General features: G+C 45.7%; 1 long non-coding RNA gene across 1 annotated transcript; it reads right to left on the reverse strand.

The window, feature by feature from the left end:
• Positions 1 to 15,281: 15,281 nt before the first annotated feature.
• LOC306999158 lies at positions 15,282 to 17,011 on the reverse strand. Its single transcript, XR_013797753.1, has 3 exons — positions 16,908 to 17,011; positions 16,127 to 16,206; positions 15,282 to 15,944 (listed from the first exon to the last, which is right to left on the reverse strand). It is a non-coding gene; the product is annotated as an uncharacterized lncRNA (long non-coding RNA).
• Positions 17,012 to 17,279: the final 268 nt, after the last annotated feature.

Here is a 17,279-nt window from a genome sequence, read left to right on the forward strand (position 1 = left end):
GCGCTCGATCAGTCCCGGCCAACGGTCGGCGGCGGACCGAGCGCGCCGTCTGGCGCTCCTAATGACGATGCTATGTCGATCACAGCATCACAAGGTGGGCAGGAGTCCTCGGGAGATGAGGGGTCGGCTGTGCTGCCGCCTTCGGGCGCGTCAGCATTTCCCGATCCTGATCCTGAGCTGACGGCCATGCTTTCCCGGGCGGCCGCGAGCATCGGATTAGAGTGCAATCCACCGCCCTGCCCCGAGCGCTCGCGTCTGGACGATTGGTTTTTGGGGGCGGCCGCCGATTCACGTCGGCGTCCGACCCCAATGCCTTTCTTCCCGGATGTGCATGAGGAGGTCTCGAGGTCCTGGAAGGCACCCTTGTCTTCCCGTGATCGCTCGGCGACCTCCTCCGCCTTTCCTCCTCTTGATCAGGCGGCTGTTTACGGGTACACTGGGGTACCTATGGTTGAACGCTCTGTTGCGATGCAACTGTGTCCTCAGAGCGCTTCTTCCCGTGGTGATCCTAAGCACCCCTCCAAGGCCTGTAGGTTTTCGTCGACCCTGGTGGCGAAGACCTATAGAGCTGCGGGGCAGGCAGCTGCCTCATTGCATGCCATGGCCACTCTGCAGGTCTACCAGGCCCAGATGCTCATGGACATGCACGAGGGGAGGACTGACCCAGGGCTCTTCAATGAGCTGCGTGCCGCCACTGACCTCGCTCTCCGGGCGACGAAAGTGACGGCACGCTCCCTGGGTCAGGTGATGTCCACTAGTGAGGTCCAGGAGAGACACCTCTGGCTCAACCTGGCCGATATGAGGGACGCTGAGCGGACTCGTCTGCTAGACGCCCCCATATCACAGGCTGGCCTCTTCGGCGGAGCGGTTGAAGACTTCGCCCAACAGTTTTCAACCGCCCAGAAGCAGACTGAGGCTATCAAACATATTCTGCCCCGACGGCCCGCTGCTGCCTCCACCCAGCCGTCGGCTCAGACGCCTCAGCCTGCTCACCGCCGAGGGCGCCCTCCCGCGGCTCCCGCCCCTCCCGCACGGCCCCAGCAGCAGCCTTCACCCGGGCCGCGTCGTGGAGGACGCCGCAGGCAGGCGCCACAGCCCTCTCCAGCCCCGCGCCCCGCTAAACGCCAGGCCAAGCGGCGCTCCTGAGACGGGCTGCTCAGAGATAGCAATCAGTTCTTCACAGGAGATGGTAGCAGGACCACTCCTTCCCCCGGTGGAGGGCCGGGGGAGAATCTTTTGTTCTCCACTCCCCGCTGCTCACCCACGGGTGGGCAGCACCCTAATGTGGTTAAAGAGAGAACTGATATCCCCATCTCTGAGCCCCCAGAAGGGAGTGACAGTGTGCGCCGCCCACGGGCCCTGCCGCTCTCATCCCCTTCTGTCGCCAGACCCCTGCCAGAGCACGCCCCCGTGGAACGCTGGTCCTTCCCTGGCCTCCTCTGGCAGGACGCGGTTAATGACCGTGCCCCCACACCGGGCCGCTATGCCACCCACGTCTGGGCCGGTCATTCCGCTTCGCTGCACCCCCGGGGGGACGTCTGTCGTTCGCATGACCCCGCTGGCACAGTCCTTGGGAGCCTGGTTAGAGCTTCCCAACCTGTCCCGCTGGCTCGCGCGGACCATCAGGCTTGGCTATGCGATTCAGTTTGCGCGGTCTCCTCCCCGCTTCAGGGGAGTCCGCTTCACTATGGCCGGTGGCAATGCCCCTGGTCATGAGAGCGGAGGTCGCCACCCTGCTGGCGAAGGGTGCGATCGAGACTGTCCCTCCAGCCGCAATGAGGTCCGGCTTCTACAGCCCTTACTTCATTGTCCCCAAGAAGACCGGTGGGTTACGGCCAATCCTGGATCTGCGCGTCTTGAACCGTTCCCTTCACAGGCTTCCGTTCAAGATGCTCACAGCCAAACGCATTTTCGAATGTGTGCAGCCACAGGATTGGTTTGCAGCGATCGACCTGAAGGACGCCTACTTTCATGTCTCCATTCTTCCTCGACACAGACCGTTCCTGCGGTTTGCTTTCGAGGGGCAGGCATACCAGTACGCGGTTCTCCCATTCGGGCTGGCCCTGTCTCTTCGCGTCTTCACGAAGGTCGTCGAGGCAGCCCTTGTGCCGCTACGGCAACACGGGGTTCGCATCCTGAATTATCTCGACGACTGGCTAATCCTAGCTCACTCTCGGGACCAGGTTTGCGAACACAGGGACCTAGTGCTCCGGCACCTAGCCCGTCTGGGCCTTCGGGTCAACTGGGAGAAGAGCAAACTTTGCCCCGTGCAGAGGATCTCTTTTCTCGGTATGGAAATCGACTCGGTCGTCATGTGCGCGCAGCTTACGAGCGAGCGTGCGCAGTCACTGCTGACTTGCCTGAGACAAATCGAGGGCAAGAGTGCAGTTCCACTGAAACTTTTTCAGAGGCTCCTGGGGCATATGGCATCTGCAGCCGCGGTAACGCCGCTCGGATTACTTCATATGAGACCGCTTCAGCACTGGCTTCACGATCGAGTCCCGAGGTGGGCATGGCACCAGGGCAAGCTCCTGGGCAGACCAGGGCAGACCTGCCATCAGACCTTCTCCCCGTGGACGAACCTCAGCTTTCTACGGGCCGGAGTGCCCTTAGAACGAATTTCCAGGCATATTGTTGTGTCAACGGATGCCTCCTCCACGGGCTGGGGTGCCATGTGCAATGGACATGCTGCCGCGGGCTCCTGGACAGGTCCCCACTGCCTATGGCATGTCAATTGCCTCGAGTTGCTGGCAGTACGTCTCGCTCTGCACCGCTTCCGGGCGCTGCTCAAGAACCAGCACGTACTAGTCCGCTCAGACAATACCGCGACAGTAGAGTACATCAACCGACAGGGTGGTCTACGCTCCCGCCGTATGTCGCAACTCGCCCGCCACCTCCTCATATGGAGTCAGAAGCATCTGAGGTCGCTTCGAGCCATTTATATTCCGGGAGACCTGAACTGTGCAACCGACGAGCTCTCACGGCTTCAGCCTCTTCCGGGAGAATGGAGACTCCATCGCCAGGCGGTCCAGCTGATTTGGGATCAGTTCGGGGACGCACAGGTAGACCTGTTTGCCTCCCACGACTCGTCCCACTGCGCCCAGTTTTACTCCCTGACCGAGGGCACGCTCGGCACGGACGCTCTGGCGCACAGCTGGCCCCGGGGCCTCCGCAAGTATGCGTTTCCCCCAGTGAGCCTTCTTGCACAGACCCTGTGCAAGATCAGGGAGGACGAGGAGCAGGTCATATTGGTTGCGCCGCACTGACCCACCCGAACCTGGTTCTCCGAACTTGTACTCCTCGCGACAGCACCTCCCTGGCCAATTCCTCTGAGGAAGGACCTTTCTCAGGGACGGGGCACCCTTTGGCACCCTCGTCCCGATCTTTGGAACCTCCACGTGTGGCTCCTGGACGGGACGAGGCAGGTTTGAGTACCCTACCACCAGCGGTGGTGGCTACCATCACTTCCGCTAGAGCGTCGTCCACTAGACATGCCTACGCGTTGAAGTGGAACCTCTTCGTCTCTTGGTGCTCTTCTCACTCAGAAGACCCCAGATCATGCCCGATCAGTGTCGTGCTTTCCTTCCTGCAGGATGGGTTGGAGCGAAGGCTGTCTCCCTCCACCCTGAAAGTATATGTTGCCGCTATCGCCGCACATCACGATGCAGTTGATGGTAAGTCCGTAGGAAAGCACGACCTGGTCATCAGGTTCCTGAGAGGAGCGAGGAGACTACAGCCTCCTCGCCCTTCTCTCGTTCCCTCTTGGGACCTCTCAGTGGTACTAAATGCCCTGCAGAGTGCTCCCTTTGAGCCTCTGCAATCAGTGGAGCTTAAGTTCCTGTCAATTAAGACAGCGCTCCTGGTTGCTTTGGCCTCCATCAAGAGGGTAGGGGACCTGCACGCATTTTCTGTAGACGAAGCGTGCCTGGAATTCGGGCCGGCCTTTTCTCACGTGATCCTGAGACCCCGGCCTGGATATGTGCCCAAGGTTCCCACCACTCCCTTCCGGGACCAGGTGGTGAACCTGCAAGCGCTGCCCCTGGAGGAGGCAGACCCAGCCTTGGCATTGCTCTGTCCAGTACGCGCCCTCCGTGCCTACGTAGACAGAACGCAGTGTTTCAGGACCTCAGACCAGCTCTTTGTCTGTTATGGTGGGAAGCTGAAGGGAAAGGCTCTCTCCAAGCAAAGGTTGTCTCACTGGATAGTGGACGCCATTGCTTTGGCTTACCAGCAGCAAGGTCGACCGTGCCCCCTTGGTGTGACGGCCCACTCCACCCGGAGTGTGGCCTCCTCTTGGGCTCTAGCGCATGGCGCCTCGCTAACAGACATCTGCAGAGCTGCAGGATGGGCGACACCCAACACATTCGCCAGATTCTATAATCTCCGAGTGGAGCCAGTGTCCTCCCGTGTACTCGCTTCAACCAGCCGGTGCTAGGACCCGCTCAGGTGTCTTCGCTTGCTCGCCATTCCACTCCACGGACTGGATACGTGCGATATTTTCCTCAGGTGAGCCTGATAAGCCCTGAGTTCCTCCAGCGCTGTTGACGTCAACGCCAGAGTTATGCCTCCGGCAGCTTTCGCGTTGGCTAGGTGCCACCATTTGCATGGTTCCCCCTCTGGGCGACCCCCACGTGTGTATTCCACTATAAGCCTCTCTCGAGCATGTGTCTTTCCCTTGGCAAGCCAGTCTGCCACCCCTGGGGTTGAAATACTCCACCCTACGGGCTGGACACCCCAGTGTTCTCCGTATGCACCCCCTTCCGGGTCATATGTGTGTTTTTTAAGTCCCCCCCCTTTGGGCGGGCACTGATTGCATATTTCCACTGTGATATGCTTCCCAGTGTACCTTGGTATTCCTGTGTTAAGTAGGAGTTCCTCGTCCGTGCTAGTCTCACGACAGGGAGCTCAGACTTACGCAGGGCACTGGAAGACAGCCGAGGTGGCGTGATTGGACTGGGAACCCCATTCGTCGTCATTCGACGTAACTCGAAGTGACAACGAAAGGGAACGTCTTCCTGCCACTTCCGCTGTACCGCTGGAACAGCCTGAGTTCAGCTTGGCTCCTTCAGCGAAGAAACATATCTGCATGTTGCCGGCTCACTTCCTTATATACCCACACTGTGGGGCGGAGTTACGCTATGCAAATTCAGCAGACCCATGGCATTTGCTTGCCATTGGCTCGTTTTATTACTGTTCGAAGAGGATAGGCTTCTAAGCGAACCCCATTCGTCGTCATTCGACGTAACGTTTCTCTTGATATCAGCATGTTCACAGGTTGTTGTTTTTTTTTTTTTTTTTTAAGGTACCAGTCCTGCTGACTTCAACATGAGCATGAACCTAAAGTAAAGTGAAAAATCAAACACCTGTGAAATGACAGGTATGCACTATGTTTCAGGAATGGCACAAAGGTGTGTGACTGGTTAAGTCTCTGTCTTTAGTTCAGTGTGTTATATAATTTGCTTTTTTTGCCATTTGTTGTGTATCTTTGGATTATGTTGTGTTGTAAATAAATCCAAACAATCAAAAAGCCATTCTTTTTTAAATCTCCTCATTCGTTGTGCAAGATTCCTCATAATGATAGTGCCTGAGAGCTCCTAATAGGGCCATTATGGGAGGGTCTTTGTCTCTCTCAGGTGTGAAACACTCAATATTCATGGGTGGATTACACCTACTCGCTTTCTTACACAAGACATGTCTTACAAATTTTAAATCAATATATTGTCTTATCTGAATGAGTATTCAGGGTAATTTTCACATAGTTTTGGAGCAAATATTCTAGGCTACGTGATACAATTTCTTACAAAGTCTTGTGAAGAAATAATCAGTTTGGGTTTCATGACCTAATTTCAGTAACAATTTTTTTTGTCATTTTCACAAACCACGCATTTAAATGTTATTATCTCAAAACTACAAAATTGTACATACATTCTGCTGACATATTATTGTAGCAGAGTTTGTGCTGAATACAGTGTAATAAGACTTTAGCCATGAAAATGTCACAAGTAACAGAAATAAGCACAAATGTTAGAGCATGTCAGAACACCTCCAGGACCCAGAAAACCCCTCAGACCCCAGAGGGTTAAAAGACCAGATTCTGTGCTGTGTAAAGCTTTAAAAAAGCTTGATTGATATAACTAATGGAAGCTTATTCATATACAAATGATCATTGACACATTTTTTTAAAACTTTTTTAATTGCACTATAAGCATTATTACACAACAAACACAAATCAAAAACATATTGTAAGTTTCAGAACTCAAAAAATCCTTGTAAGTCTGAAGAATTTTATTGAAACCAAGCTGTCAAAATTACTTGTGTTCTACCTCCGGGATTTTTATTACATGATAGAGATAAAGTTCATCAGTTCAAGACTGCCTGCACAGATCCCAACCCCTTTGATCCACCAACTGGTTCTGGTGCATGTTGGTGAAGGAAGTTTAGTTTCGATAGATTGAAGCATTGCAAACAAACAGTCAACACTCGGGTCAATATTGTTCATTTTGTGTTAGTTTAACTTGAAAGAAAGCAAAAAAACGATTTATATTTGGTCAGCTCTACAAGCCATGGCCAAAAGTATTAGCAGTGACATCAATTTTGTTTCACAAAGTTTGCAGTTGTTGTAGTATTGATTCACATTGTTTCTAGATTGTACTCTATTGTGCAGAGTAATCAGATGCATTTTAAATAATTGCAAAAGGCTCCACTGGCCAAAAGAGGAACTTTATCTCAAAAACTCAAATTTCAAATTTGTTTCAGTTTTTTTGGCCTTGGCACAAAATGACCCGCGCTAACATCATTTCACTAACCATATCATCAGCACATGGGAAAGTGTAAAAAAGTACTAGTCAGGTGAAATCCCTCTATCATACTGATTTGATTATAAGAGCAGACCGATTGCAATAAAAGGAGGGAAGAAGTGCTTCCAATCATTGTGTTCTTGTGTTAGCAATGGTTACCTCTAAAAAACGAAATGCAGCCATCACTTTGCTTCAAAATGCAAGGAAATTGCCGGATGTCCCAGAGTGTCCAACAAGCACCAGGGCTGTCTCCTTCTGAGGAGTTAGCTACAGAATCATGTCACTAACTGTGCAGAGCTTGCTTAATACTGGCAGCAGGTCGGTGTGAGTGCAGTGAAGTCTGTTCTGAACAGACAACTAAGCAAAATATCATGTAATTTACTAGAGTTTCTGACTAAATGTTAATTCTCTGGAAAAAAAAGAGCTTTGAATGAATTATTTAAAAAAAAAATAGTTTTTTGAATGATTAATTCAATGACTCACTCATAAATACTTCACTTGTTTCATTACTGGGTGAATCAGTGTTTTGAACAAATCTTTTGCATGAATAATTTTTAATAGTCACTTTTAATCGATACAATTGTTATTTGAAGTTTCAAGCTAATTTCAAAAGGTGATTCGCTACCGTATACAATAATGTTTATATTCAAACTATAAACGTATATCCAGTACTTCTGATAATTTGAATATTTGTAACACAGATAATGATAAATAATGATAAGGTGAGGTTGAAAAGACGGTTTGTGAAGCTATTTCATATGTGTGACAACTGCTCTCTCTAGGTCACCGGCAGCACCAACACAGATTTGAATGTTCCGCTGTGATTTTGTCAAAGGCAAATTGTTTAGGAATAAGATCACAGTGATGTTTGAACCGAGATTGCGATCTTTTAACAATTAATTGTGTAGCTCTACAAGAAGGGCAGCAAAGCTTATTTCCAAGAGAAACATCAAGAACAGACTGAAATTTTGCAGGAAGTACAATGATTGGACAGCTGAAGAGTTATTTTCTCTGATGAAGCCCCCTTCTGACTGTTTGAGACATCTGGAAAATCGATTGTCTGGAGAAGAAAAGGTGAACGCTACTATAAGTCCTGTCAACAGTGAAGCATCCTGAGAGCATCCATGTGTGGGATTGCTTTTCATCCAAATGAGTGGGCTATCTCACAATTATGCCCAAATAACGGGACACTTTCTGTATAATGTATTCCTTTAATGAAAATACAAATATTCTCTGTAGGGCCTGTACGACCAAGGAGAGATCCCAAGAGGCAATGAGGATTAAACCTCCGCGCACTTCTCAGGAACCTGACGATCAGGTCATGTACACCTTGAGAGTAGAAACAGAGAGTTACTTCTCCAGGCCTTCTAGGAGAAAGAAAAGCACTGACCTGACTAGGGCTGCACGATATTGGAAAAAAATTACATTGCGATATTTTTTTCCCCAACGATATATATTGCGATATTGAGAGCCATAACTCCAGTCTAAAGACAATAATTACCATTCCATGATATTAATAATTTCACTAATAAGCAAGCTTCATTACAAGTGACAAAAAGGTCACTTAATATTTTATTCCAAAATTAGAACATTTCTGTAAACACAAAGCAGAACACATTTTTAAATAAAACAGCAGCTTTACACCAACCCCCTGATTGGTTTACAACAATATAACTTAAAATAAATATATTTTTTATAAAACAACTTAAGCATTTTGGTTCACAATCTTTTAAGTCAACTTTTCTTAGCCAAAGTAAAACAGTGTTGGTGTTGGTCATCATAATCATATGAAATAAACAAAATGATATAAAACTTTAATATATTTTGTATTAAATCTTCTAAACAGATTAGAGAACATGTTTCTGTAAACAGAAAAGCCGAACACATTTAAACAGCAGCTTTACCGCCTCTGTCAGCGTCACCACTCCCACCACGCGCATCAAGAGCTGAGGGAGCACCAAAAAAATAGCCTAATGAAAAATCAATAAATCTAATGCCGATATTATTATAGATACAGACCTCCCAAGTCTACCGGAAGTTCCGGGAGTCTCCCGCATATTGATAGCGGCTCACTGATGGCCCGCGAATTAGTTAAAATCTCCGGAATCTAGAGCGAGCGCGCCCGCGAGACAGAGACTGTGCTCCAAACCGCGCAGCGCGTGCACGGCAGAGAGGCAGAGAGGAAGAGAAAGCAAGAGACCCCGCGCGTGCCTCATGAAGCGCGTAATATCTCCCGCTGGTGCTACTGTGCTACTACCCTTCACATCGCATGTTCCGACGATGTGACTATCGCTCACTCGCACATCGCGATGTCGATGTTAAAATCGAATATCGTTCAGCCCTAGACCTGACTGTGCACCTTTATGGATTTTTACCCTGAGGGAGACAGTAGGTCCCTTGATAGGACCATGGAGGCCGCGCCACCTTGACCCCCTGCATTACCGGCACTGCCCTGGCTTTCTTCACTGCCGGCACCGCTCTGGCTTCCTGCACTGCCAGCGCCGCCCTGGCTTCCTGCACTGCCCACGCTCCGCAACGGCCCGGGTCCGCCCACACCATGCCACAGCCCAGGTCCGCCCATGCCATGCCACGCCCCAATGCGCCCACGCCATGCCACGGCACAGGTCCACCCACGCCATGCCACTGCCCGGGTCCGCCCACGCCATGCCACTGCCCAGGTACGCCCACGTCACTGGGTTTGTTCATGTTATGTTTCCATGTCTGTCATGTGATTCCCTGTTAGTCATGTGATCCTGCCATGTGTTCATTTGTCTGATGTGTCATGTTGTCATTGGTCCATTGTTTCATTGTTCACAGGTGTCCCTTGTCTTCTCATCAGTCTTGTATGTATTTAAGCCAGGGGCGGAGTGGCAATCGGGAGAGTCGGGACTTTTCCCGGTGGGCCGGTATTGTTTTGAGGCCGCGAGGGCCGGTCTGATAATAATTATACATTGCAAGTTAGCAACACCATCCGGCGGCCTGATGTGCGGCCGCTGCCCGCTGGTCAAACTGTGCAGCCTCTCTCTTTTTTCATCTCGCTGCACCTGGAAAAAATGAGCGCGTCGCTTCAATTATGAGCGCACTTGCCGCGCGCCTACATTTGAAATAACGAACTCGAGCGCGCAAAAGACGCAATATGTGAACGGCCCCTTGGTAGCGTACTGGTAGCTCGCAAGCGACGTTTTGGAGACCCCTGGTCTAAATGATGGAAAGGCAAAAAAGAAAAGGGAAAGGTGGCATTGAGAAGGGCAGACTCAAAAGGTAGCAATTCAATAAACAAATCAATCTAACCATATGTGACCAGTAGCGGTGGCTTTCTTAATCTAAATCTATTTTATAGATTCATAACTCCACAGTGGTGTAGTCTACGTGATACGCAGGTATACACCCACTACTAGGAAATGCCAAGTATTTCCGTATAGGCTACCCACTAAAAAAAGCGTGAGGATACGTAACAACTTCGTTTTGTGACAGAACTTTCACACTTTCATTCATAAATTCACCGCGTCTGTGTTTGCAATGGACACAGATCAAATCGCGTGAATATTAAAAACTCAAAGAGACTGCAGTTGTTCAACGCGTCTCTGGGAATGAGCGCTCAATGTGTGCTCTACTACACACACACACACACTGAAGCAAGCGCGTGCTTGTGTCAGCGCTTCACTGTAGCTATGTATGAGGACATGATGTAGGCTACACATGACACATGAACTTCATCACAGAGCTGCTATGAGAGTCACTTCATGAGAATTTCACCATTTCATTTGATAAAACTATCGCCATTCATTCGTATCATACACATACAGAAACTGTAATGTTTTTACAACAACCTGTCAAAATAAAAGTTCGGTATAAACTCAAAGAAATTATGAAAGAAATTGCACAGTAAAATGTACTGTAAAATAATAATAATGATGAAATCTATTAAAACTTATTTTAAAAAGGAATATCACACAAGTTTTCATTCATGTTTTAATTTAAACAGTAAACTTGCCAAAACAATAACACAATTTTCTTTCAAAAGCACCATTTCTAAAAGTAAATTTGTATTTGTGCCTATAATGTTTTATTTTTATAAATAAAACCATATTCATATAACATCTAAGGCTAAATGTAGAAAATCAGTCCAGTCTCCTCAGCTGTAAATGTCATTGGCTGTTAAAGTCTTGTGTTGCTTATAATAAATTGACATGTTGATAACACTTAGTCTCATAATGCTCTCAATTACATGTCGTTGCATACTGTATGCATTAGTGAGTGTGGTGGTGCTTATGGGGTGATGAGACGGGTTCGGGGGGTGGGGGGGTCACAGTATACTCACTACAAAAAACTAGACTACACCACTGTAACTCCCCCTGTAGGGCCGGTGGTCTACGAAATTTCCCGGTAGATTTTTTGGTCCCACTCCGCCCCTGATTTAAGCCCTCATGTTTGCCTTGTGCCTTTGTCAAGTATTGTTTCCTGTATGCCACTAAGTGTAAGTCCATGTTCATGTTTCATTTTGAGTTTGCATACCACGTCATGTATTTGTTTTATGTTTAATCTCGTTTGTAAATAAACTGCACTTGGGTTCTATCTTCAAACTTGCCTTCATTGGATCATTGTATCACTGCAAATAGTACACATAGTAAATAGACCATTTGGATGTTTGCAAACAGTGATGATGTTTTTTGTGGGCGAAGCCTATGGTGGCAGAAAATGACAGTTCTGCATTAGCAGTCTATGGAAGCCATGCAATAAAATAATACAAAAGGTAATTTTGAGTTTATATGTCACAATTCTCAGAAGAAAAATCTAAATTGTGATATAAACTTGCAATTGCGAGTTATAAAGTCTGAAATTGTGAGATATACACTCGCAACTGAGAGAAAAGGCCAGATTTGGCAGATACCTGGAAAAATGTTTACATGTTATTTAAGTAATATTTTATAGGTTTAAATCTTACTTTAAGTGTCTATTTACAGTAAGTGCAAATAGCTCGCCTAGTTGGCAAAGGCTATTGACATTAACTCCTCCTACTGACGTCTGGTTGGGGCAGACAAAATTACGAAAGACACAAGGTTGTCAACAGTAGCAATGTTGTAGGGGTAAGGCATTTGGCAGAAAGTAGTTGCTCTACAAGTTAACCATACCTCGCAAATCCTTCAGACTCTTCAGATGACAAGCTCCTTCCCATTTATATAATTCTTATTTGTTCAACAATCTTCCTGGATTGTACTTTACTGTCAAGGCTAAACTCCTTGCCTGGTGCCCCACAAACAAATAGTCATCTGACAGTCTCACACTCACCTTAAGTGACATAAGACCAAAACTCATAATAATAATTTGGTGCCACCTGTGAGACCCACTAACTTCTGGTGCCCGTTGTAATTAACTGCTAAATTAGTGTCAAACATTACAACCTTTAAAGGGTAACTAAACCCAAAAACAACTTTTTTTTTAGTTAATGATCTGTAAGACTGGGGCTTTATTAATGTTGTTTATTGATTCAAGTAAATTTGGTGACATTTGGGTATAAAGTGTTTTAATTCTAAAATATATGGTGTAAAAACGTCTGAGTGTTGTTCTCTTCAGGTTGAACGGTGGCTACTGCAGTTGAATTTTCCTATTGGATGTTGTGGAACTGCCTGACGTAAGCAGGTACCAGCTCACCACACCCTTGCCTACAGAGAGACGTGTCTCAGGTGCATATCAATTTTTTAATATTCCAAAATGTAGTTAGCTCAGTACCCTACACTTCACTGGATCTCATTCACTAACCTTGCCTCCTTCACTGACTATTTTGGTTAAAACCTGTATGTTTTCATGTTGTAATAACAGTTCATCAATAAAATTGGACTGAGATTTTTTTGCAACATTTGCGACAAAATTTAGAACCAACTCAAGCCACATGACCTTTGACAAGTGGAAAGTGTTTAGCGTTTTTTAATTATTGTTGTTATTTTTTATGGACAACTATGTGTAAAAACCAGTTAGTTAGTGAATAGCCAGTTAGATAGTGATAATAATATTTTTGTTTGGCATGACTGAATGGAACACTTTGAGGTCGGACATAGGCAGTTTTAACTTGAGTATTCCCTCCTCCTGTCTAAAATCCAGCATGAACACTTGAGTGGAAATTGTCCACTATGAACCAATCAGGTGTCTGTTATTTGAGTTACTTTATGGAATATATCATTTTGGAAAACATTTTGGAATCCCTTGACACTGAGGGCAATATTTTTTATATGTCCACAGGTGGTTGTCATATGTAAAAAGCTAGACAAGACATAAGACAGTAAATAGTGTAACTGCTAAAGGAAATATGGTCCACAGAATGACAGTCATAAATCTCTACGAACCCATGTCGAAACACAGAGGGAAAAATAAGAGCTTGGCGAATCTCACTTGGCCAAGGAACAAGAAGATAGAGATCTGTCCCCATTGCTCCTCTTTTTTCTTACTTAGCTGTTTAGTGTCTCAGTGTTTATTCACTTACTGGATTTTTATGTTACCATTTACATAATACTGAAAAACTTGAGTAACCACAAAATGAGATTACAGACCACCCAGCTCAAAATCATTTGTATCATGTCTCACAACATTTAGTTGAAGTCAAGTCACCTTTATTTATATAGCGCTTTTTACAATGCAGATTCTTTCAAATCAGCTTTACAGTGATAACAGGAAATTAATGCAAAAAGTTTGTTTTGGCTGTTCAGCAGCTCTAGAACAAAGTTATTGTCCAGTTTAAGTTCAGCGTTGATTCATTTACGTTGTAAACTCATTTGTTATCTGGAGAAAACAGCGATGTCATAGTCCAGCTCAGTTCAGTTATCATACAATGTTGTCAAAGCAGGCAGACTAAAAATATTAAGAGTAATACGTGTGCCCAACTAAGCAAGCCAGAGGTGGATAATTTGATTTAAAGCCAACATTAAATATGAGCACATGTGTAACGTCTCAGTCCAAGAAAGAAGGAGGACCCCCCAAGATGGAACAGGGCTACCAGAGGGCTTAGGTGGACCTGGAGAGACTGAGGACTAAGGCGAGGGCCTTCAGAGGTAGGGCGGAGCCGTAGGGGTGACCGGCTCACACAGCTGGTCAGACGTGTACTCAGTCGCTCCTTCTGGTGCTGGCTCTCCGTCTGTTGTGGGCTCAGGCGTCATATCCATCTCACATGGAGTTGTCTGGCTGGACACTGGGTTGGGAGTGAGGCTGGTGTCCTATTCAGGGATGACAACAAAATCCAGCACCCACTCCAAATAGCAAAGTCCTCACAAGATCGTTCGCCTGCTTGCTCAGGCTGGCGTGATAGAAGACACTGAGCTAGTTGTCGTAATTGTGCATAAGGGACTCCAGATCTAAAAAGTTCTGGGTATAATTCCCCAGCGAATTGTCCATCTGCTCCTGGCATAACAGTTTTAATGCAGGCAGATCCATGGGGAAAATATAAAACAAAAATTCAACCACAAAATGTTTTCTAGGTCCAGTAAATTCATTAATTCCAAATAACAACAGGGTTTGTTAAACAAGAGCTGACAATATGAAACAGCGTGATAACACGACAGTACCGGACAAGGTATGGTAAGGGGACGCAACATCTCGTTCCCCTCTCAGGGAACCATGGTTCCCTTTCAGTCGAGAACGTCAGACATAGTCGACGTCGACTGAATGGGGATCACACTTAGGGAGCCTGTCTTCTTCTACTATTTAACATTCTGGGGTCTAAGGTGTTTTTGGGGTCCTTGAGATGTTCTGACATGCCCTGACCTTTGTGCTTTTTTCAGTTGCTTATAAACATATTAATGGCAAAGGTGTAATTACACTCTATTTAGTACAAACAGGGCTACCATAATATGTGAGCAACATGTATGTACATGTTTGTATTTTTGAGAGAATAATATTTATGCATGGTTATTGTAGAAAAATATATATTTATATAGTATAGCAATATAGTTTGGTAAAAGCTGTTCATTCATTCACACACAGAAACACAATTCATATTTAAACAGTCTTTTTGCCAGCTGTAGTAAACAACAACCCGCATCTGTGCCGTTCATTCATTCACACACACGAAACGCGTGTCTTTTTGCAGTTTACACTATTCCATATCGCTATTAGAACAAAGCACTTGAGAATAAAGAACTTACTATTCCTCAGCTGGATCCGTTGCTCCTCAAAATACCAGCACTTCTGAGGTAAATTTTCCAGGATTATTATTAAGATAGTATTAATCCTCACAGCGTTGCGAGACGGTGTAAACAAGTACAATAATCTGATTAAACTTGATGTGTTTTATCAAGCTGATGTGGGCGTTCACAGTTTGCATGTATTGCCTGCGTTTGAATATTGTGTGCTCTCCATGGGCATGTTCACTAGAGTGCGGATCGGGCCGAATTTTTCAGTCCGAGCCCGGCCCCCGTCCGACAGAGCAGTAACCGAACCCGACCCGAGCCCGACAGGCATAAAGATATTTATGTACGGACAATTGTACATTTGTTTGTGTGGAAAGCCCGCTTTTATTAAGCAACTGTAGGAAGGCAATCAGAAATGTCAACAGGACAAGTGCATCAGCGCGCGGAGCAACAAGCGCTCTTAACACCTGGCGCGCGCACATTATGCACGTGTTTCGTTGTCACGGCTACATAAACAAATGTCCGCACACAAGAAGACGGATGTTTTATAAAATATAATTTATTTATTTGATCAAAGCTGAATTTTCAGCATCCTTACTCCAGTCTTCAGTGTCACATGATCCTTCAGAAATCATTCTAATATCATGATTTAATAATCAGGTATTATCAATGTTGGAAACCGTTGTGCTGCTTAATATTTTTTTATAACCTGTGATACTTTATTCTGGATTCAGTGATTAAAAAGAAAAGCATTTATTCAAAATATAAATTTTTCCTAACAATATAACTTAACCCATCCTTTCAAAAAAAGAAAGAAAGGTAGTGTATACTGTTACAAACAGACTCATGGGCGAATGTGAGTCAACAGAGGTCACTTGCGGTCCAGTTTCCCGTGCGGGCAGGAATCGCGCAGTCTGTGGAACCATGTCAACATCAGGCTCGGTTTTCCATGACAGTGTGGACTTGGACCTGTTGCTTGTTTGCCGTGGCTCTCTTCGGGACCGGTGCTTGGACATGTTCATTGTCACATCTGTTGATAACACAATCAAAGAAACTGTATTATTATCGCTATCAATCACTAATGGCCATGGGTTAAAAAAAAGACAACCGTTTTTGTAATTTCACACAAGAATAGGTAGGCCCCACTTGTATATTATGACGATGTAAACACAATTACATTTCATCAGTAAAATATTACGTCTGTGCACTTACTCTCATTCTCGATTGAGAACTGAACGAGTGCTCTGCCCCTCTGCGGTGCTGGAGAAGGAGAGCGTGATGCAAACACATTCCTAAAAAAATAAAAACAACTGTTAGCATACATTATCCAAAGATGGGCAATTAATGGCCTATATATCTGTTAATGGGCCATAGGACGCGTCACCGCGAGCTGTTGATAGCCATATAGACCGCTACCACTTACAGCATTTCAAACATTTACACCTGTATTCACAATCATCTGTGGCAATATTTTAGCAAGATAAGTGTCATAGGCTATAACCAAAACCGAACATTTATATATAAAAATATAATGTCTAGTATTTAGACAGTATCACATTTTACCGGAGGCTGAAATATATTTGCACGAAATCATATTTACACCTAAGCTACATTACGCAAAAGTCAGTATTTTTAGCATGATAATCAGTGTCATAAGCTAATCAAAACGGAGTGAAATATATATACAAATATGTTTAGAGAGTAATATCACATTGAAACGACCATATACACGAATGTTAGGGATATTGTAAGGCAATCTTTCCTGTAAGATGTCAAAAGCTAACCAAAACTAAGCAAAATATAGTCTGAAAATTCATATGAGTTCTATATAATCAGAAAAAGAATTATATAACACTAAACAACTCGAACTTGTATCTTCGGCTGGATCAATTCGCTCTTGAAAATGGAGCCGTTCTCCGTCTGATGCGATCTTTCTCTGAGGAAAAGGTGAATTCTTCCTCGCTGTCCATAATCATCTGAAGGACGACTTTACCGGAGAAGCGTGCCATCCTCAAAACGCGATGAACTATCCGTGAATCCGAACTATCCGAAGAAACTGCGTCTTTTCTTGGCAATGATCGGGGGCGTGTGCGAGACATATAGATCACCTGAACTATTAGCATGGGAATAGCGCCGGGGGGCGTGGCGACCTCAGCTCATTAAAAATAATGAAGGAAGAATGAAAAACCGTGCCTCTCCTTGGTTTCAAACGGATTAGATAAACTAAGAATATATTTTCAGGGTTTCATCATCACTGAGGTCGCAAATGTGAGGTAGGCTAGTTAGGGGGGTTCGGGGGCCAATCGCCAATTATTTTCTCGAGGGCCCGAGAAAATGTTGATATCTCTGATCTACATATGTGGAT

Source organism: Phoxinus phoxinus (genome assembly GCF_949152265.1).
Source record: "Phoxinus phoxinus genome assembly, chromosome: 5".
Lineage (NCBI taxonomy): Eukaryota > Metazoa > Chordata > Actinopteri > Cypriniformes > Leuciscidae > Phoxinus > Phoxinus phoxinus.